Here is a 10,690-nt window from a genome sequence, read left to right on the forward strand (position 1 = left end):
AAGATCAATCTCTCTGCTAAAGTCCTGGGGTTTCATTCTTTCTCTTCCCTCAATAACATTGCTTATGTATGCATTCTTCTCTTTCCTACATCTTTGATTTCTTCCTTTCTGCTGGGTTATTGACTCATCTCAGAAGAAGACAAGCTTTGATATCTTCTAAAATATTTTGAACAAGGGCATATCATTCGCTGACCCCGCTTCATCCCCTTTAGTTACTACTCTATTTCTTTGTTCCCATTGCAACAAACCTTCTTTAAGGGGTTAATTGCCTACTCTAATTGTCTCCATTTCCTCATCTTCTATTATTACTCAATCCATTTCAACATGGCTTTCATCCCAATATTTCACTGAAGCTGGTTTTGTGAAGGTCGTGTACACCTTTTTTTCCCAACTTAGTAGCTTTTGATGGAACGCTCTCTTTAAATCTCCATCCTCTCTTGGCTTCTGTGACATCACTCTTTCCTGCTGTTCCTCCTCCTTTACTTTTTCCAGCTCTTTTGCTATCTCCTCCTTCTCTACCTGACATCTAACTGCTACATTGACATAGAGTTTGGTCATGAGTTCTTTCTTCTTTAACTTTACCATCTTCCTACATTATCTAGTCCTACGGCTTTAAATTCTAACTACATGCTTATGAGTTTCAGGTTTATAGCTCCAGGATTGATTGTTCCCTTGAGCAACAAATTCATCTGTGCAACTATGTATTTGACATATTTACATGGATGTCAACTAGGCATTTCAAAATAAACATTTCCAAAACAGAATCCTTGATCCTCTCTCTCCCTTGACAAACTGCCATTCGCCAGAGTTTGTTAGCTCAACAAATGTTACCACAAACCACCCAGTTATTCAAGCCAAAAGCCTAATATTACTCTCCATTAAATGCATTAGTGACTCTAATTCAGTCTACCTCGTAGTTGAACTTGAGTGCATTCATGCCTCTCCATCTGCTACTGCCAATCTAGTCAAGCCACCATCACTGTCAACTCTTGCAATGCAACCTCTCCTATTTCTACGCTTGTTTACTTGAAGATGTTTCTCCATACAGCCTGAGCAATTGTTTTAAAGCATAAATCAGATTGTTTTCACTGCTATGCACTTTCAGTAGTTCCCACCTGCACTTTGAATATTTGAGCTCCTTACCCTGGGCTAACCAGACTTCTATTATCTTGGTTTCTATTTATTTCTCTGAACTCTCTTCCTTGCACAGTTAGATCCAATTTCTGTTTGTTGAACTGCCAGATGCTTTCTAGCATCAGGGCCTTTGGGTTAGTTGTCTACGCTTCTAGAAAGTTCTTGACATGACTGGGCCCACTTTTTCCTCAGTCTCAAGTATGGACTCAAAAAGACCTTCCTTGGTCATATACCTGTATATAACCTCTTCACTCTTTGTTACATCAGTCTGTTTTATTTCCTTCATAGCACTAAAATATGTGTTGTTTCTTTGTTTGAGGCTCATTTTCCTTCACTGGAATGCAGAGTGTCTGTGGACACAGACCTGGCAATATTTGCAACATTTGACACATAATGGGTGCTCAATAATTATTTAATAAAAATCTAGATAGCAACTTTTTGATTATTTAAATAACTAAATGAGTTTTAAAAGGTGACTACAGTATAGCAACAGGTAAAATTTCAGGAGTGTTCCTTTTCATACGCAATAGCAACTTGAAAAAATCTTATTGATATGACACAAGAACAGAAAACCAAACACCTCATGTTCTCACTCATAGCCGAGTGTTGAACAATGAGAACACATGGACTCAGGGAGAGGAGCATCACACACTGGGGCCAGTTGGGGTTGGCTAGGGGAGGGACAGCAGGGGGTGTGGAGGGATAATGTGGGGAGAAATGCTGGGTATAGATGAAGGGGAATGGAGGCAGCAAACCACCTGGATATGTATGCACCTATTCAACAGCCCTGAGTGATCTGCACATGTACCCCAGAACCTAGAGTACAATAAAAAAATTTTTTTTCCAAAAAAAAAAACTTATTGATAATGGCAATAAAACCTTATCAAACACCTATCAGTAAACATAACAGGGAATATACAAGAATCTATTTGAAGAAAACTATAAAACGTAATTGAAATAAGAGAAAATCTGAATAAATAGACTAATATATCATATTCCTGGATATGATTAAATAAGCTAATTTTTTTTTTTTTTTTTTTGAGACAGAGTTTCGCTCTTGTTGCCCAGGCTAGAATGCAATGGCGTGATCTCGGCTCACCGCAACCTCCGCCTCCTGGGTTCAGGCAATTCTCCTGCCTCGGCCTCCTGAGTAGCTGGAAAATAAATTGACAGAGTGAAGTCAGTCTCAATAATAATTAAAAAAAATAGAAATGGGGTCTCACTATGTTGCTCAGGCTGGTCTTGAATTCCTGGGCTCAAGTGATCCTCCTGCCTCCACCTCCCGAAGTGCTAGTATTACACATGTGAGCCACCATGCCCAGACCTTCAATAATGATTTTAACATGATTTTTTAAAATGTAATGAGTCAATTCTAAAACTTTCCTGAAGAAGAAAATAAGAATATGTAAGAAAACTTTCTTAAATTTTTTAAGGGAAAGAATAATGGGGGGGAGGGTAAAGACTTACCTTTCCTAATGTTTTAAAAAATAATAATAAATTTACATATTTAAATAACAAATATTAAAATAGTGGAGAAATGGCAAAGGAGTGAACTAGATCAATGTAACAGAAATCTATGATGTGTGTTAACTGTAATGTTTCAAATTAGGGGTATGGACATAACATTTAATAAATGGTGTTGAAAAAAGCTGTCAGTTTTTAAAAATAAAACAAAATCTATACCAAGCACTGTACACAAATGCAAATTCCTTATGGATTCAGGTATTAAATAAAAAATATAGAACTAGAAAACAGTAAGATGAAATTTCTACACAATATTCTTACAATGTGGGTATTGGAGATATAAAACTCCAGAAGCTATTAAAGCAGCTGAAGATTTAAATTCTGACAATAAAAAAAAATCATAAACAAAATTTAAAAAGAAGAGAAGTACTGTTGCAACAGACAACACACAAAAGTCTCAATATCCAGGACATACAAAGAATATAAATCAATATAGGACACACATCAGAGTAGAAAATGAACAGAGATCAAGAACAGACAAGTAACAGAAGAAACATAGCTGTCCATTTAAAAACATTGATAAATGCTGAGCCTAACAAAAAATTGTGGAAATACGGTTTTTAAAACAATAATATTGTTTCGACCCATCATTATTCTGGCAAGATACTGAGAAAATGGGCATTCTCATAGACTATATGATAACACCCTTATTGGAAAGAAACTTAGCAATAGTGTCAAAATGTCAAATATATCTTACTTTAACCCAGTACTTATCATTCCAGGGGAGCCATCCTAAAGAAATACTAGTGTAAGCACACAAAAAATATATATAAAAGGTGACTTTGGAAGTCCACACAGTGTCAGTGCAGATACTAAGCCTGGGGCCTGGTGACTGGGCTGATTTTCTTCTTTCCAATTGGAGGTCTCTGCTGCAAATATGCTCCGCCACATCTTAGGTCAGGCCAAGCAGCATCCGAGCTTGGTCCCCCTCTTTGTATTTATTAGAGCTGGAGGTGGTGGAGCAGCCCTGTATCTCTTGCGTTTGGCATTGTTCAATCCAGATGTTTGTTGGGACAAAAAGAATAACCTAGAGCCCTAGAACCAACTGGGTCCCAGTGATCAATACAAGTTCTACTCAGTGAATGTGGATTACAGCAAACTGAAGAAAGAATGTCCAGATTACTATATGAAATGTAAAGCTGCTTTAAAATGAAGGTCTTCCAGAAGCTATCCGCACAATTTTCCACTAAACCAGGAAATATTTCTTCTCTAAATGCATGAAATCATGTTAATGTAATCTATTGGTGATTACACTGATTAATAAATAACTGAAACTCAAAAGAAAAGTATATAAAAGTATATTTTTCCATCATTATTGGTAATAGCCAAAATAAGAAAAAAAATGCTGAAATATTTATCAGTTGGGAAATGGCTAAAATAACGTATGATACATTGATACCATAGAATGTATGCAGCACTTCTGTGTGCTGTAAAGTGGAGTTGTAAGCCACTGCCTGGCACATATTTTGTCCTCCATAAGGGGACACATTATTTCTAATAGTGACAGTGATTGTGATGATGGTGGAGATAACAATAGTAGCAGCAACTCACTTATTTTTGGCCAAGGACTCTACTACATCCTTTCCAGGTATCAGCTCATTTTATTATTGCAATCACCTGAGAAGGTGTGTACTATATTATATATAACATCCTGAATTTATAGATGAAGACACTGAGTTCTAATGAGATTAAGTCACTACTATATATCATAACCTAGCAAGTAATAAAGTCTGGGAATGGAGCTGAAATCTGACTGACTCCCAAACCTTCCCTAAATCACCATGTTACTTGTTCTTTTGAGCCAGAAGCCAGGAAGTTTGCTTTACCTGGTTATCCAGGGAGGCAGCTTACCCAATACATTCTCAGCATCATTGCTTGAGGTTTGCTTGGTAGATTGCATGCACCAGATTTACTTTCAGAACCAAAACCTGAGGGTGGAGGCCTGAATGTTCATTTTATTTATTTATTTTTGCTGTTGTTTGTTGTTTTCTTTAAAAAAAAAATGTTCCCCATCTGAATCTAATATACTCTGAATTTGGAGAAACACAAGCTAACCAATTCAATTATGTGGTAGGAATACAGATAGATAAAATATGCCTTGGCCACATCCTACCCTCACATAAACCCTCACATGCTTTTTTTTTTTTTTTTCTATCAGAATGACTAACTCCATTTTCAGTTTGATTTTTTTTATTCCTTCCACTGCCAAGCATAAGCTATAACATCATACTATACTTGCCACCTGTGGCTGAGGACACATTCCAATGATGACTTGGGGTTACTCTTGTCCCCGACCTCTATATTACACTGGGAGTTTAGGCAAGGCTGAATTTGGATTTTCTTTAGTCTAAGTCATTAAAGAAGTCATAAAGGACTGGGTCCTCTTGATGTTGTACAGTCCCCCTAAACACCTAAATTCTGAATTGTATGTAAGCTGGCTCTGGACCAAGAAATTGGGCTACATATTTCTCTTTATCTCTGCTTCTCAGGCTCTCTCTCCCACTCTCTTCCTCCTGCTCATTCTCTTCTTTCCCTGTCTCTGTGTGTCTGTCTCTCTGTGTTTCAAACCGACACCACACGCACACACACACGCTTAGGAAGCAAGATGGTATCAGGTCCTAGCTGTTCTGTGGTACTGAGATCAATCAGGGAAATGACATGAGAGTGCATTTCTTACTTGCTTCCCCTTCTCCAGCCATGTCCTTTCTATCCCTGGCCTTTCACTGTCTTTAGGACAGAACACATTTATTCTTAAAACTTTCTCGATTGCCTAGCACAGGAGAAAGCAGAATACTGAAAGAACTCTCACAGCCTGTGCACATGAAGATCAAATGCTTCCCCTGAGATTACCTTGCCATGTATATTCTTTTGCTTGCTTTATTCTGGTTGTAGCAATTTAGGATATGTGTGCTTGGAAATTCCACTGAAACAGATCATCTATAATTCACTACAGCATTCCTCTCCCGTAGCTACACTTGCATGTAAGGTACAGCATTAGGAGTTTTTGTTTTTGTTTTGGCAGTTACATTCCTTGGAGAATTAGAGCAAGCAAGAGAAACTAAACCTCTCTTCAATGCACCTCGCTCAGGTAAAATAGGAAGCAGACAAAAGCCTGCTCAGTGCCACTCAGTCTTTATCACACTCTAGACCTAGCTTACACTTGTACTAGAGGGTTGTTGATTTAACTACATTCTTTCTTTTCAGACGTGCATAAAGCAGGATCAGCAGGAAATGTGGGTTTTTTCCCCTTTTTCCCTCCAAAGTTTCCTGTTGGTGGACTTTCCACAGATGTTTTTGTTTGCAGCAGCAAGGCACAAACAACTTATCAGAAAAAAAGCAAACAGCTTGGCTGATGGCAGTGCAGCTCTGATGAAAACTCTCTAGCAAGTCAAGGAGGGAATGTGGTTATCGTAAACATTTATTCATCAGGCAGTGGGTTTCTTTAATCCCCTACTCTGTCGAACTTCAGTGGACCTCCGAGGCTGGCCCCTGACCAACCTGCAAGGACTTTAAAGGGAGCATGCTGGGAAAGCGTGGGACTCTGGAAGGTGCACCCCCTTTCCTGGGGCTGGAGGGGCTTAAGCTCATGATTACAGAGTTTGAAGGGAGCCCCTGATCCAAAAAGTAGGATGAAGTTTTTTCAAGGGCAGGTAAATAGGGAGCATGCCTCCATGGGGCAGTCTGCTTGGGGGTAGGATTACCAGATTTGATAAGTAAAGATACAGAATGGCCAGGTAAATCTGGATCTCAAATACACATCTTTTTTTAATATAAGAATATTTCGTGCCACATTTGAGACATACTTATACTTGTTTATCAAGAATTCAAGATTAACTGGCTGTCCTGCATTTTATCCAACATATCCTTTTAAGGGTCCTCTCTTTGACAAGCCATAAGTTTTTTTGGGGATTATTTCTTCCAGGGATCATTTTTTCTCCTTGCAGCTGGACCTGTTGGGCTTTGCTTTTGGAAACTCTGAAAGTGAAATATCCCTTCCCTCACTCTTTTCTCCTGAGGGTATCCAGGTGTATAGATCCAGTGAAGTCTTTGATTTCACTTTCTGGCAGTGAATTCTTAGCATGGAGCCAGATTCTCCCAGTGGGCAAGTTCCTCTGTGGGAAAGAGTGAGGCAGATCCAAAGTTGTTTTAACTCTTTCAAGCCCCAAGGATTCCATTTTATAGGAGATACTCTCAGGACAAGAATGCTCCAAGAGGTTAATGGCTTCATCCAAATGCTTCATTCAGGCAGTGTCCTCTTAGAGTCCCAGCTTAGCTTAGCTCATCACTGATCAGGTGTGGAAGGTGCTTTAGTTTTATGTACAAATCACATCGGTGCTGATGGCCAAACCGATCATTCGTGATTTTTTTTTTTTTTAAGGCAGAGTTTCGCTCTTGTTACCCAGGCTGGAGTGCAATGGCACGATCTTGGCTCACCGCAACCTCCGCCTCCTGGGTTTGAGCAATTCTCCTGCCTCAGCCTCCCAAGTAGCTGGGACCACAGTCATGTACCACCATGCCCAGCTAATTTTTGTCTTTTTAGCAGAGACGGGGTTTCACCATGTTGACCAGGATGGTCTCGATCTCTTGACCTCATGATCCACCCACCTCAGCCTCCCAAAGTGATTAGTGACTTCTTAATGCCAGCAACAATACCAGTATGCCTACTTGTGGAAGCCTAACAAGTCAGCCAGGGAATGGGGCTGAAAACACCTTGTTTTTCAGTCTCAGACCTATCACTTGTAGGGTGATTTTAAGTTCTGTTGCCTAGAACCCAAGGTGTGGCTGAGCATCCTGGATCCTGGACCCCTTCAGCTCCATGCCAACCAGGAGTGGTTCCATTCATAACTGTTATATACTTAGGGTTTTATCTAATGCTGTGTTTGTAAGAAGGGTTCTTTGGCTTTAAGCAAGTTTGAAAGCAACTGAACTAAGATGAGCTGTAACTTCTCCATTGACAGTGTCCACATTTTGACAATGCTTTCTCAAAACCTTTCACATGGCATTCATGGCTGTCTATGCATTAATACCATGCCCCTTGTTTCCCATTACCAACCTGTATGTACTTTGGTTCCATTCACAATACACTGGGAATGTCTGTTCCCTAAACAGCCCCTACTCTTTTACTCCTCTACTTCTCTATTTTGCAGAACTCTTCTTATCTTGCCAAACCTGATTCAAATTGGTCCTCCATGGAGAGGTCCCCAGCTTCCCCTCCTTCTCCGAGAGTTGGAAACAAGCTCTTCTTCCTGTACACTCCCAGAGAGTTTTGTTCATATCCAAGCTATGAATACACTTCTCATTCATGATTGTTGCAGCTGCCTCTCACATTCAATTTTAAGTTCTTTGCGAGTGGGAAACTTATTTCTGTGTTTCTCACAAAACCCAGCATGGGACATTGCGTGCAGCAGTGCCTGACAAAAGTCCATTTTGCCTAGTCTGCTCCTTTTCTCCATCTCTCCTTGCTGAACGTCCCACCCTCAGGAACTAAATCAAAAATGGCTTTCTCCAGAATGTCCTCCATGACTCTCTGTTGTCACCAGATACATCATAGGCACTCATTATATTATCACGTTCTGTTTATAACTGTTTAGTTAGGTGCATGCCTCCTTCTCACAAAGTGAGATCCTTGATGGCAGAAATTCTCCTATTCATCTTTGCAACTAAGCCCAAAGTCTCATGTGGAATTGGTACTTAAATAATGCTTATTAAATGTATAAGGGAACAAATGAATGAAGAACTGATAAAAGACCAAACGAACAAAGTTCAATCCACCACTATTTCTTTTATATTAACAGTACAGTTCAGAAATCTATTGTGTAATAGATTAAGAAGATAGGCTCTGGACTCTGATTGCCTGAGTTTGAATTCCAGCATTTCCACTTACTAGGTGTTTACCTTTGGGCAAGTTAACTGTTTGTGACTCGCCTTTATCCCCTATAAAATGGTAATAATTACTACATTCTCCTTCTAGGATGTTTGTGAAGATTGTATTAGATAATCAAAGTAAAGCACTTCTCATAATAAGTAGATAATAAATATTAACTCTTATTATTATTACTATAGTTAGTCCAACTGAGTCAAAGAAGGCTACTATCTCTTTTAAGAAGACAATAATCAGTATATCTGTAGCAACATGAACTTATGAACTTATGTCCAGCATTTCTATGTATATACATATATCTGTATATATGTATATACATATATATATGTATATGCTCATTATTAAATGTATTAAGTTATGAGTCAAGACCTGTTCTGGAACAAGAATAAATGCCTTTACACAAAGGGTATAACAACTCCCAAACCATAAGCACATCGAAACATATTTTTTCCACTGACTCTATCACATCCTGTCCTGATGGACATGCACTGGCTGTCCACAGGGACAGGCCTAAAGTTAGACCTTCCTTATGCCCTGAGCAGCCAAGCCCTGTGACTGTGACTTCACGTCTGTCCAGAGGGGTCCTCAGAGTCAGCACCTTGCGTCATCCAGGGGTGGAGTTTCAAAGGCGCTATTTCGATAACCAAATGTGGAACCAGCGACCTTCTGTGGTAGCCGAATGCTTCTCCCCTAATCTCTTTCCAGTGGGGAAAGAGATTTGATCTTTTTTATAGCAGTCCTTTTCTATGGCTGAAATGCCTTAGTCCTCTCATTCTTACAATATCCCCAAGGTTTGGTAGCTTTTGGACCTTTCGGGCACTAAGTTACATTCTTTAAAGGCTTGGTTCCTGGCAAGAGCCTGTCTCTATGAGGTGTGGAAATGGACTTGCAGAAAGAAACACATAGGCTAGGCTGCCAACTGCCTCCACCCCAAGGTATGTTTGTGGGCTTGTGAGGATATGGTATGGGCTGGGGTGGTTGGAGTAGATAGGGGCAAGATAAGATGGGCAAAGCTACAATCTGCCTGGGAAGTCCTTGCAATCCCAGAATATGTATAGATTCTACAGAGATATGACCATGCCACGGTCGACAAAACACCCAACGCCAGAAGCTGCCTATTCTGATTATTGCAGGATTGTTCAGAAGATCTTCTCCCGTTTTCCAGCATGAGATCAGGAACACAGAGCGTTCTCTTGTCTGGGAAGCAGATACAGAATTTAAATTTCATATGTGTTTCGTCAGGGAAAAGATATTTGGCACACTCTGGGAAGGCAGGATTAAGTTCCATTTGTCCTTTACAATCACTGATTATTCTACTCAAGACCCAAATAGAGGAAGGGGATTTGGAGAAAGAGGAAAAACATGATTGTTTTTGCTTTGGCATTCCATGGCAACATAAGGCAGAATTAAGGAAGAACACTGGATGGGGATCAGAAATTCGTTTCAGCTTAGCCTCTGTAGCGCCTTGCTGTGTTCTTAGAGCTCACTGTGCCTCAGAGCTCCAATCCATAAAGTGAAGGTTCTCTAACTTTTCAAGTGCAAAAGAACACCCGGGGAGCATTTTAAAAATGCATATTCCTGGGATGGGATGCCTATACCTGCATCTTTAACAAGGCTCCCAGGTGACTGTGATGAAGGTAGTCCTCAGATCATTCTTTGATCTCTGTTATGAACTAAAGTTCCATAACTCAGTGATTCTGCATATCAGCAGAATAGTAAAACACTGTTTCAAGCTTTAGGTACTCATTTGGTCATGAGGGCATCAATGTTCATTAATCACGGTGTTGGTGACCTTCCTTGGGGATTATGTATGTTTTAAAGCCATCACCCTTCAAATCCTTTTCTAGGTGGATTTATGGTTGCCAGTAAAAGGCAGAGAGAGATTTGGATATGAGCAGACTTTTCAAGTCGGCAAGGGTAAAACTGAAGTTGGGGGTGAGACCTGTGGGAGACCTGAACCTGGGGTTGAGACAGATTAAAAGCTGCACACAGGAAATAGTTGTAGACCTATTTTCTCCAAGTCCCTAAAGAAGATTATGCAAAAGGCTCGGCATGTAGATCAATAAAATAGGTGTAAGTCCACTTGGTTTCCATTTCCTGAATTGTTAGTATAAAAAAAAATAAGAAAAGGCTATTAAATCCTATAATAAA

At 39.7% G+C, this 10,690-nt stretch overlaps 1 pseudogene; it reads left to right on the top strand.

The window, feature by feature from the left end:
* Positions 1–3,520: 3,520 nt before the first annotated feature.
* LOC116558942 lies at positions 3,521–3,934 on the top strand (annotated as a pseudogene).
* Positions 3,935–10,690: the final 6,756 nt, after the last annotated feature.

This window comes from Sapajus apella, unplaced genomic scaffold, assembly GCF_009761245.1.
Source record: "Sapajus apella isolate SASKATOON/1434 unplaced genomic scaffold, GSC_monkey_1.0 scaffold1, whole genome shotgun sequence".
Lineage (NCBI taxonomy): Eukaryota > Metazoa > Chordata > Mammalia > Primates > Cebidae > Sapajus > Sapajus apella.